Source organism: Rhamphochromis sp. 'chilingali', assembly GCF_963969265.1.
Source record: "Rhamphochromis sp. 'chilingali' genome assembly, chromosome: 22".
NCBI classification, from domain to species: Eukaryota; Metazoa; Chordata; class Actinopteri; order Cichliformes; family Cichlidae; genus Rhamphochromis; species Rhamphochromis sp. 'chilingali'.
In genome coordinates this window covers 17,786,404-17,798,534 of record NC_137950.1, presented here as the reverse complement: position 1 = coordinate 17,798,534, position 12,131 = coordinate 17,786,404, and the positions used below count along the sequence as shown (strand labels likewise).

The 12,131-nt window shown below is 38.8% G+C and overlaps 1 protein-coding gene across 4 annotated transcripts in view; it reads left to right on the top strand.

Moving 5' to 3' along the window:
• The first annotated feature begins 6,650 nt into the window (after nt 1–6,650).
• dnmbp (dynamin binding protein) overlaps nt 6,651–12,131 on the top strand; it is a 50,328-nt gene continuing 44,847 nt past the window's right edge. For all 4 annotated transcript variants that reach the window (XM_080873329.1, XM_080873328.1, XM_080873327.1 and 1 more), the window contains exon 1: nt 6,651–6,979. The gene's annotated coding sequence lies outside the window, so the exon portion shown is untranslated. The remainder of the gene's footprint in view (nt 6,980–12,131) is intronic.

Sequence of the window (12,131 nt, the reverse complement as noted above, 5' to 3'; positions counted from 1 at the left end):
TGCTCTGAAAAACAGGGAAATTAAAAAAAAAACGTGTACTCAGGTACACATTTAAAGCATATAATAGATATTAATACACTGATTTGCTGAAATGGACATTCATTTTTAAATATTTCGCATTTAATGATTTCAAAATATTTCACAGAATTGCCTTTTTCACATTATAAAATACTTAATTGGCCTTTAGACTTGATCTTAAAGGTTAATATTATTTACCTTTTTTGGTAATAACAATTCTTTTTAAAAAAAATCAATGTCAAGTGAGTCAAAATGTGAACTCAAAAGTAAGAAAAATGACAATAGAACACACAGTAAGATGAGGGTAGATTATGACACAGACAAATGAAAACACAGGGCTTAAATACACAGAAGGAGAGACAGACAGAATAGGAGACAGGAGGGAAACACAGCTGGGGCAAATCAAGGCTGACAAGTCAAAGGAAGCAAAACCAGACACGTTAACATGAGATACGGACTTTCAAAGTAAAACAGGAAACACAGACTGAACTTACAGACGGACTCACAAGCAGACACTGCAACAGAGGGAACAGAGACTGGGAGCATGGCAGACACAGACACCGACTGGACACAGAACAGAGGGAGTATGGAAACCCAAACTTAAGAACTACAAAATCATAAACCAAGAAGGACCGGGGAAAATACAAAACAGAAACCAAAACAGAAAAACAGAAACCAAAACCTTCACAGTAATAAACCAAGACGAGAACACAAATAAAGGTACAAAACTGAAAACACTGGGTCAACGACCCAGGTACCCTAACAATCAAAGGGAATTGTTGCTGCAGTTGCAGTCATCTGACTTTACATCTTGCAGCAAAATAAATAAATAAAAAATACATAAATCTGTATTAATCATTTATTTTTGTATGCAAGTGCCTATAAGGCGCTTTATAAGGAATTTCAGTAAAATATTTATTTTAGAAGTTGGGATTTTAATAATAATTAGCAACAGTAAAAACAAAAAAGGTAACATAGGTAGTACAAAAAGGGTAGTATAAAAATACACACAAAATGATACTAAATTTCTATTTATTCTTTATTTACCCTTTTAACTCCTGTTTTAATTTATATTCCCATTTTTATTACATTTTTACATTTACACATTTCTTCATTTATTTATCTATATTTGTAATTCTTCTCAACAGACTGTAAAATTTTCCTCAAACTAAAATATTTGTTTTCCTTTCTCACATAGTTATGTTTTATTATACATGCGAGTCTTGCTAAAGAACAGAGCTGATTAATCTATTTAAATGAATATTTATTTATATTTATTTTATTTATTCATTTGGGTTCTTTAGGACTATTTCTGTGTGTGATGGAAATAATATATGGACATAGGAAAATGTGCATTTCAGGGTGCATACAGTAGATGTCACTGATGCATAAGAAACAAAGCAGGACTTAGTCAAATAGTTACATATTCTTTCTGTTGAATTGAATTTCTCAACAAAAGGACGCCTTTGTTTTTTTACTCCAAAAGATATTCCCTCACACAGGATTTAGATGGGTCCAAACTGTCCCACAGATGTCACCGCACATAGCACATGTTCAAACTTCATTCAGGGAGCCATCGTTCCCATCATTTGTTCCCACCATTTGTTATCATTAAAAGACACCGATCCCCTCAGCACAGTAATGTTTCCTTACAGGGTAATGATGGTCCCTCAGAATAACTTAATAATAAGAATAACCTAAAATTATTCCTGCCTTTATGTGGACCGTGGCAAAAAGTTAAATCCCCTCACTTTAGAGTTAGTGGCTTAGATGTTTGGGTTTTATCTTCATACAGATTACAACACTGTTATAAGTACATTTGAGATGTCTGTGATGTAATGTTGTTACAATTTCCTTTTGTATGGCAGCAGGATGCTCTCAGACACTAGTTTTTGATAGTTGTAGAGCCATATCATAGTGCTGACTTGTTGTTATTTATTTGGTCCTATAATAACTCACTGAAGTTTGTCTATTTGAGACACATGAACAAACTGCTGATCAGTGTGGTGCTTCAAACAAATGATACACAACAAGCTAAAGTCACAAGACTGAGCCTCGACTTCCTGCAGATGGCAGCAAAGGATCCCGTTAGGTGGAAACATAAACGTCACTGACATCATATTTCATGATAACATTTTGTAGGCAAAAAATTGTTGTGTAATTTTATGATATGTTTTGTTGACCAGAGAACAAACCTCTAAACGTGTTTTTCAAACTGGAGTCTCAAACCTGCTCTTTCAACAGGTTTCCCTCAGGCAGGTTGAAACTAAAGTGAAACTATGTATGATTTATGATTTATGGTTCGACAGCTTCTCTGGATCTATTATGCGGGCCTAAAATTCACCTTCAATTATTTTTTGCTGTTAACAATTGACCTTTTCAGTGTGTGTGTGTGTGTGTGTGTGTGTGTGTGTGTGTGTGTGTGTGTGTGTGTGTGTGTGTGTGTGTGTGTATCTATCTGCTCCAGATATCTGCCTTTCTGTGTCATTTCCATAACAAGCACAACAGCCTCTCTCTGACAAACAGGAAAGAGGGAAAGCGTACTTCACCAGGCATTCTGTGAATTTATGACCCCGACTTTCCACAGAAACACATGAGGAAATCCATAAATAGTTAAATACAAAGTAAAAACAGTAGATTACTGTAATTCAGCAACAAATTTTGTAAGTGATAATGCACAGAGAATCGCACATATCCGTGTGTTTCTTTGTGTTTAACTTCTGATCTCTTCTGTTCTTTGTAGATTTAGTTGATGTGTTAAATTTCATCACCCAACTTCAATAAGAGTGTTGTTTTAATTGTTTTAATAAAAAACAGATATTTCCCCTTTTTATTTTCTGAAGAGAGAAAAATGAAATGGTGCTGGCATCACACGACTGCACAATAATCCTGAAGTCAAAAAATGACTATTGCCTGCTTGAGATTATCATGTGACGTTATCATGTGACATTAAAGCTTTTGTTATGGTAAAATTGAATCATAATAGTCATTAATTCATCCTTACTGCCATCAGTTCAGGGATCAGTCTGGTAACTACAATAACTTTTCTTTTGGCCAGTCAACCACCATAGCTCATGTTTCTCAGAGGCAACACAATCGGATGATTGTGTGACAGCCAGTGTATTCTCTTCACACAAACCATTGTAGTGACGCTTAACTGGCAGGAAAATATTGAAAGACAACAATAGACCCACATTTTGCCCTTGGATGAAAGTGGCTACTGTGAAAAGAAACAAAGCTGGCGATTCATAAGTGGTTAATGATCTGGAGTGTTCCCAGCTGTAGTATGCATTTGTGTGCGTGCACGTGGGGTTGCACTTGTGTAGACTGGTTAAATGTGGCGTCAATGAAGCCCACCAGCAGTCCAGGCATCTCCCACACTGATTTATCCACATTCAATGAGTCAGGATGATGGAGACAGTCAATCCATCAGCTAATCACATGGCAGCAACTCTGTGCATTTATGCATGTAGATAGCACAACCAGCTGAAAGGTGATTTAACAGAGTACTGACAGAGATTAAAAGACAGAAAGCTTTTCTCTCATATTGGCTTCCTGTTAAATTCAGAATTTAATTTAAAATCCTGTTCCTCACATACAAGGTCTTGAATAGTCAGATGCTATCTTATCTTAATGACATGATAGTACGGTATCACCCCATTAGAGCTCTTCACTTTCAGACTGCAGGCTTACTTGTGGTTCCGAGAGTGTTTAAAAGTACAATGGGAGGCAGAGCCTTCAGCTTTCAGGCCATCTTTTGTGGAATCAGCTTCTAGTTTGGATTCAGCAGACAGACACTCTTTAAGATTAGGCTTGCATATAGTTATGGTTGGATCAGGTGACCCTGTCCTTCCTTAGTTATGCTGCGATAGGTGTAGGCTGCTGCATTCCCATGATGCATTGAGTGTTTCTTCTTCAGTCACCTTTTTTACTCACTATGTCTGTATACACTTCTCTGCATTAAATTATTAGTTATTATTCATCTCTGGCTCTCTTCCACAGCATGCCTTTGTCCTATTTTCATCTGCTCACCCCCAACTGGTCGCAGCAGATGGCTGCCCCTCCCTGAGCCTGGTTCTGCTGGAGGTTTCTTCCTGTTAAAAGGGAGTTTTTTCTTCCCACTGTCACCAAAGCACTTGCTCCTGGGGGTCATAGGGGTTTTCTTTGTTTTTCTCCATTTTCTTTGTCTTATCATAGGGTCTTTACCTTACAATATAAAGTGCCTTGAGGCAACTGTTGTTGGGATTTGGCATTATATAAATAAAACTGGATTTTAAAAAGTTGAATTTAATTTAATGTCAGAGGACTATGGCCAGACTGCTTTGACCTGATAGAAAGGCAACAGTAACTCAAATTACAAGTCATTACAAAAGAAGGTTTGCAGAAGGCCAGATGGCCTACAGCAGCAGAAAACTATAGGCATCCACTCCTGTGGGCTAAGAACAGGACAATGAGGATAAGATGCAAATTTTCTCACCACAGTTGGTCTGACGTGATGATTCTTGAGGTAAACATCATGGAAGCATGGATCCATCCTGTCTTGTATCAACAGTTTAGGCTGCTGGTAGTGGTGTAATGGTGTTGGGGATATTTTTCTGGTATGCTTTGGATCCATTAGCACCAAATGAGCATTGTTTAAACAACACAGTCCACCTGAGTATTGTTGATGATGATGTCCATTCCTGTATGATCAAACTGGTTTCTTGAATAAGACAAGAAACAAAATATGGCAAGAAGAAAGTGAGTTCAGCGTACTCACCAGATCTCAGGCCAAAAGAGCACATTTGGGATGTGGTGTATGGGAGATTCACATCATGGATGTGCAGCCGACACACATACAGCAACCGTGTGATGCTATCACATCAATATGAACCAAAATCTCTGAAGAATTTTCCAAAACATTTTGTTGAATCTTTGCCATGAAAAATGAAAGCAATGCTGATCACAAAAGGGGTTCCAACACAGTGATAGTGCTTTTTAATAAACCAGCATAAACAAAAACTGTAAGCATTTCTGTTTATGCTGGTTTAAGTCCATTTCAATGTAGGCGACAGTGTGTCCGGTCCTGTATCTTTTCCTTTTCCGTGTCCTCTGCTCAAAGCTAAAGCATCCAACTGACTGTTTCCTCCCATTGTTCTGCATATACAAGATCACATATGAGGAAGCTGTTATTACTGCAGAGGCAGCAAAAACTGATTTCACACCACAACACCATGGCTGCGAAAAGATCTACCCAACATATAATTGCTCATGCGGCCACTATGATTTTCTGTCTCTAAAAAAAGATTTCAGCGTCCTAATGACTCCAAATGAAAGAGCTGCAGTTTGAGAAGACAGCCACATAAGAGGATACTAGTGACACCTTCCTGCTGGGTGTCAGAAAGCTGTATTAAACTAAATTCTTCTTCTTTACATTTACTTCTAGTCCCAAAACACTTACCACATTAAAGAAAAAAATCTCAACAGTCAGGATTAATTTCAGTCAAATGACTTGTGCGGTCACCAAATAAAGAAAGACGGAAACTCACAAGTTCCAAACTTGGGGATGATGTTACTTCCTAAAACTGCTGTGAACACTTTTTTTTTTGGTTTGGGTCAACGTCACAGTACAAACGAGTGCTGACCTGTGGTGAAATGAGACTGAAGAACCGAGAAAGCATTGGTATATATTTATTCCCTGCTTGTAAACGGGTTTGTTCTGTCTCTCAAAGGGCTTCTACAAGCAACATGTGACTGTATTATTAAAGCTGATTAAAATGACTAGGTTAAGCAGCAAATTCTAACGTTTGGATACATGGTTTACAAAAATATTGACTATGCTAGTCCAAGAAGACCCTGAAATTAAACAGAATTAAAGATTTTAAAATTTAGAGAGCCACTCTAGTGGATTACATTTGAAAAACTGTAATCAGCCAGTTGACTGATAACTGAAAAAACAGAACAAAACTGGATGCTCTCTGTTCTTGTCTAATAATAATGTGTCATATGTAAAAATGGCCCAGGTCGAAGTAATTTTCAGTGATCTAGAGACATATAGAGAGTAATAAAATACAATACTGGATGCAAATGATAAAAAGGCCCCAAATTTCGGATCATGAAGTTAGAATATTCAGGCTCCTCAAACATTGAGTTTCCTGCAATTTTTTTTCTCCTATATGATGTCAAAGACAGCGAATAACCAGCTGCACCCATGTACTGTTTAAACCTTCTGTTTTGGAAGAGTAACCAATCACAAGAAACTTGGCCTAAAAGCACCATTTTAAGCCAAGTTTCTAAGGTTGCTTTATACAGTGGATTAACCTAGGGGCTGCTAAATTATAAATATTTGAAATATGAGTCATGCCAAGCTACTTTAGCTGATTTTAGGAGTAAAAATATCAAGATGTGTATGCGATAGCATAACGTAAGCTAATGGGCTTCTGCACTGAAACAGGCCCCAGTAGTTATCACGTATATACTAATCTATTCATTTTTGAATAAATAACAGTGCACACATACATACTCTTCTAACACTACTTTTGAAAAACTTCATATAAAGCTAGAGTAAAAGTAGCCAGGTTGCTCAAATCTTTTCAGTCAGGCATCAGCCGAGCCAGCCGCGGGTCTGTTCGGGAAAAGTGGGTGGCGTTGAAAGTGTGTAAGCATGGAGAGGAGAGGCGCAGAGCAGCTCGGCTCTTCTCGTGGCTAATGTGATGACAGCTGATTACATCGACACCCGCAGAGGACCACAGCCGGACCGCTTCTTGCGTGTCAACATGTTTTAATGCCTTTCGCAAACAAAACCACACAGCTCTTCTAGGAAATAATGACTCGTCGCACAGCTCCGAGGCTGTGGGACGCGTAGCTGTTAAAAAGTTGCGGTGTCGTGGAGAAGGGCAACTCCGCCAACACCGCACCACATCACCAGGCTCGAGAAGTTGGGTATCTAGTCTGAGTGGATCTAACGGCCTGGTCCCAAAAGGTAAGCAAAGCGCATTGAAAGTCAAACGTTGACTGCTACACGGTGCCAGTCGAAGTTTATAAGCACCGGGGTTCAGTTACATAGAAATACGCGGTTTTTTGTCTATAGCCACGACATCAGTTTTTTCTCTACTAGACCTGAGACTTTTACAATTTGCTCATTGAAGTGTGCGCTCTAATAGCGGCACTTTTGGGGTGTACCCCATACATGACAGTCCGCAGACACGTCCTACGGTGTGTTAATACGCAGCTATTACTCCAGCGGACTACTGACGTGAGCTGAATGAGTGATGGCAGTAAACACAGGTGCTGCAGACTAAATAATCCCCCCGCTGTCTGTCTGTCACCTGTGGTCGTCGCTGTCAGTTGTTATGCCATGTGAGCGAGATCAGCACACACACAACCGTGTTTCCATCACCTCAGAGGATATAGCATTAGTGATTTACCCCCCAACTCTTGACTAGCGTTAAAGTGAAGGGGGATTTCTTCTTGATCTTTCAATGAAGTCATCACACACATTGTGATTTTGTAAACAGATGTCCTCAAAACGAGAACCGCAGGCGACATTGTGGTCTGACGTAAGTGCACGGGATCTTCAATGTTACATCACATACTTCCGAGATTAGCGATATTGGTCATTTATCGATATGTATATAATGGCAATAATGTAACTTTGCAGATATCTTTGTGGATAAAAGTTTGATAACTTAGAAATAATCAGATCTGAGCGCGAGACAAACAGTGCTGTATATGGTGGACCAGTCATGATACCAGTTTTCAAGTTAACAAAAAATATGATATTGTTATTTCACATAAATGAGGTGTTTTAGGGTTATATTTAAAAAGGAAACCGATCTGGTCATTGTTTATTACCATCCTAGTAATTTACCATGAACATGTAGCTTTCTCTGCCACTTTCTCTGCAGACAGAATAACAATAGTCCACTAAACAATAGCTTTTTCTGTAACAAAAGCTTTCCTTCACAGGAAAACACTTGATTCTCAGTACTGTTTTCAAGATGATAACAGGGTAAACTGAGAACAAAAAATTAAGGTCGTAAACAAAAAAACCCCCAGTAACATCATAGCACACTTTTTAGTTGTCTGATGTAATGAAAAAATAATATATAGTAACGTTAAGTGTAAAGTGTGAGAATATTTTTTATCTGGTTTGAGGTAGTGCTGTGTTTCTTGTGACTTGGCACCATGTTTTTTGTTGACGTTACTCAAATAGAGTTGGTAAAGTAGGCTGCTGCTGTTTCTGTCTAGATGCTAAATTCTAGCTGGTAGATTTTTCTGGACTTCAAAAGAAACGTAACATATTTTCAACACAAACATTTTTTGTTTTTGGTAAATTAATGCTGTCTGTAGACGTTACTGATAGGTAGGAGTGTTGAGGTTTGATTGCTGCCTGTCTCCAACATTTACATTATTGTTTTATTATTATACATAGCTGCTAGTCAGTTTTGTATAATACTAACAGATGGCTAATGTGGCTATTGGGTAATTGCTAATGGTTAAACAGCTGGTGTTAACCTGTGCAACAGCCAAGTTACAGTAAAATACCCAAGTGTTTTTGAAACAGAGCTTTACTGACCTTTCGAAGTACCCCAGAAAGAGCTGTTTAGTGCTGTGAATTGTTCATGTGTTCAGCTGCTAGTGAGGGGAGGGGCTGTGTGCCTGCCTATCTGCACCCGTGATACTTGAGGATGGCACTGTTTGTATCAATATTGTTGCAAATGCGTAGCTAATCTGTTCATTTTTTTTACAAACCTTACCGAAATAAAGAGAGCCCAATAGTGTGATGGTTAACACATTCACCTAATTCCTGGAGATTGCATCAGGTGGGGAAGCTGGTGTAAAAACACATGGCGCTTCTTCTATGGCGACCCCTTGTGAAGAAGAAAGTTGAAAGTAAAGAAAAACTAAGCAAGCGGCTCCTTAGCATTTTGTGTACAACTAAATAGTGAACAAGTAAAGAGTTGGATCTGGATGAGAAACTGAAGACACTGCGTGCTGATACGGACATGACCCGTTCTTTACAGGGTAGCTACAACCTACAGCATAATGTACGAATAGAGCCTCATGTTGAGTTAAATTGGTAATTGAGATCATGAACTCATTAGGAGAGTGTTTACTGAGATCATAAGGAGGTTCGTGACAGATTTGTATACAAACTGACTTCATTTTGCAACCAGAAGAGTCGCCTCAACTGGTCACTCCTGGCACTTTCACATTGACTTTAGGGTCGGAGGTTGTATCAACTTTTATACACTCTTTGGGCCCCATGGTGGGTTTGTCATTGGAGATCAGTTCTGTACATATACATCCCACTAACTGCTTAACAAACAGAATATTTACATTTATGAATAAGCAAAGAGTGTTTACAAGAGCGTAACTGTACTTTCAATTTTAATGTGTCTATTTCCTGATGTGCATGCTTTTACAGTGAGTTAATGGGTAGAGTGATAGATTAACTAGTTCCCTCTTGTGCACCATTTATTTCTGCATGTCTCTTGCAGGACAATGTATGTATTTACTTTGACCGTGCAGACTAACTTATCAACATGGATTCGCTCTGCTGGGTTGGTGATGTTTGAATCTTCGTTTATCGCCATCTTTGGTGTTTGTGGTTTTATTCTGCTCCATATCTGCATGAGCATAAGCAACAAAAATGGTTATGTTATTTCGGTTTTGCACCTTTGACATTTTTAACACAGTAGTAAAGTCATGTGCACATGTAGACTCACACCATCAACTGGCAGTCAGTCAGAGTATCTGTAGTCTTTGCTTCAGTTTCTGTATTATACCCTCATGGTTAGCAATCGCACTGCTTTGGCAGTGACACACATCTGTCAAACATTGTAATCCAACTGAAATCAAAAAGTTACTAGCTTTAATGAAATTTTAGGTATCTGTTTCTGTTATCTTGCCCTCTTTTTGTGTTTACCATCCAGTCACAATTTTGGATGCACAGAAACTTCCTGCACACTAAATTATTAATACTGGCAGCACGATCCTATATCAGCAAAGAAACCTGAGATGTTTGACTCAGTTTGCTTGTATTACACGCTGCACAAATGTTATACATTATTATGATTGTTACAAACAATAAAATGCACTCAACAGCTGCTGCACAGTATCCCGAAGGACAAGTAGCAAAAGTAAAAGTAACTTAAGAAAGCATGGGGAATTCCATTTTTTCTTCCGATTACAAAGTATTCCATCACTTCCAAGACAAGGTATTTCCCACACCTTAACAATGACAGCATCGCTCGCAGTCTTTGTTGGCAGCACAGTTTTGGTTTGGTTGGCTTAATGATGAGAACGGTTAGTTATTTTGGACTTGATGTAAAAAAAAAAAAAGTGAAGTGTCCAAAGGAAGAACTTAAGCATGCATGTTTTGGAAGAGGGAACTAAGTAAATTAAGGCCTGCTCGTGTTCATACGAGCCAGTTATGTTGGCACAATAAGACACATTGTTGACAAAAAAGCTTAAATCTAACAGACAAGTTGGGACGGTCACCGAGGCGGAGAGACTGACAGAAGTTTTTCTTACTTGTAATGTGATAGACTAAACAAAAGAAACTCAAAACTTCACCAAGGCTGAGTGATTTGCTCAGTTTGATAGCTGGCAGACATTACAATTATAGACCTTTACTTTACTTCTGAGTAAAGCTACATCTTGTACTTTTTCTTTCTATGACTCATCGTTAGCTTTGTTGAGCTTTTACATCCTGTTTCATGCAACCATGTTCATTTTTCTCAAATATCTTCTTGTCATTGCACAGTGATTTAAAGATAGGTGTGGTTCACGCTTCAGTGTTTTTGGCAGAATTTGTGCCAAATTCCTACAAGGCTGGTATTTCAGTTTTGTGCCCAGATGATTCCAGGCCAGTCCCAGTAAAAGTTATCCCAAGATATAATTAACAAACATCAAGCCCCGTAAGGAAAACGCGTTAAAGAAGGCTAGAAATCGCCATCTTGGAAGTCTCTCGCAGTGTCCTCAGTTCACCCCGAATTGTGTAAAAGTTTGGAGAGAACATGTGAAAGGTTTCACCCTCCATGAATTTATGATTTTTCTGCTGGCACGTCATGGTTTGATCCCTGAGGAAAGACATGTTATGTAACAGCTCATATGCAAGCTATTAGGAGTCATCCATGTTTTAAGGGTGCGGCATATCCTCGGGTACCTCTGGGGTCCTCTCAGGAAAAACCCTCTGCCATCCAAACACATCTCTTGTATCTATGACAACGAGGCCTCGGCTCTCTGAGTGCAGTCGTCTGAGCTGTGCTGCTCAGTGTGGAAATGTTTATGCAAACGAACAGTTCCACCCTGTGTGTGTGTGTGTGTCATGCAAGCCATTGATATTCAACACGTGTAGGCTTTAGAAAGGAATGGAAGGACAACTATGTGAGTGGAGTGAGTCATGGGAGGAAAGAAAAAAGTAGTCAGGATGAAGTGGAGTCTGAAAAATAACTGCATTCCCTTGTGGAATGTTTGTGCGCTGGCCAAGCTGCAGAGATGCAGGAAAGCAAACTCAATGAAAATGTGGAGGCGGAGGTGGATCTGGCTCTATGGATGAGCCAAAAAAGAGTGTTTCCACCCAGGGTTTTTCCCTACATTCAGCAGCAACACTTGCAATGTTACTTGAACTTTCCTCATAGCTTTAACCTTACCAGCCCCATAATGGGCATTTGAAATCAAGTAAATAAGTGAAATACTAATTGTCATTGTGTCCAAAATAATTGACTGCAGAAGATTTTGGTATCTAGAGGATTTATAAACAAGACTGGGTTGGCTGCACTGCAGGAAAACATAGGTGTGGAAGATGACTGATATGAAAAGCACCATAGATGGGCTTGTCTTACCATGACCCAGTTAACTGTTAGGAAAGAAAGCAAGTAAGAGCTGCTTTGTATTGCAGTATGTTTTGCTAACCAGAGGATATTTTTGCGTAATACTGTAATTTTACAGTCCTCAGACAGATATGATATGTTTAAGATAAACAGCATAATGCACAGGTCTCCAGGAGTAAACTGCAGAAGATCTATAAAATAATGACATGGCTTCAGGAGGTGGAGAAGTGCCTGCATTTGTTTTAAAGGCCAGGGGGGACCTATGACATACTCACTTAATTCTATACCTCGGGA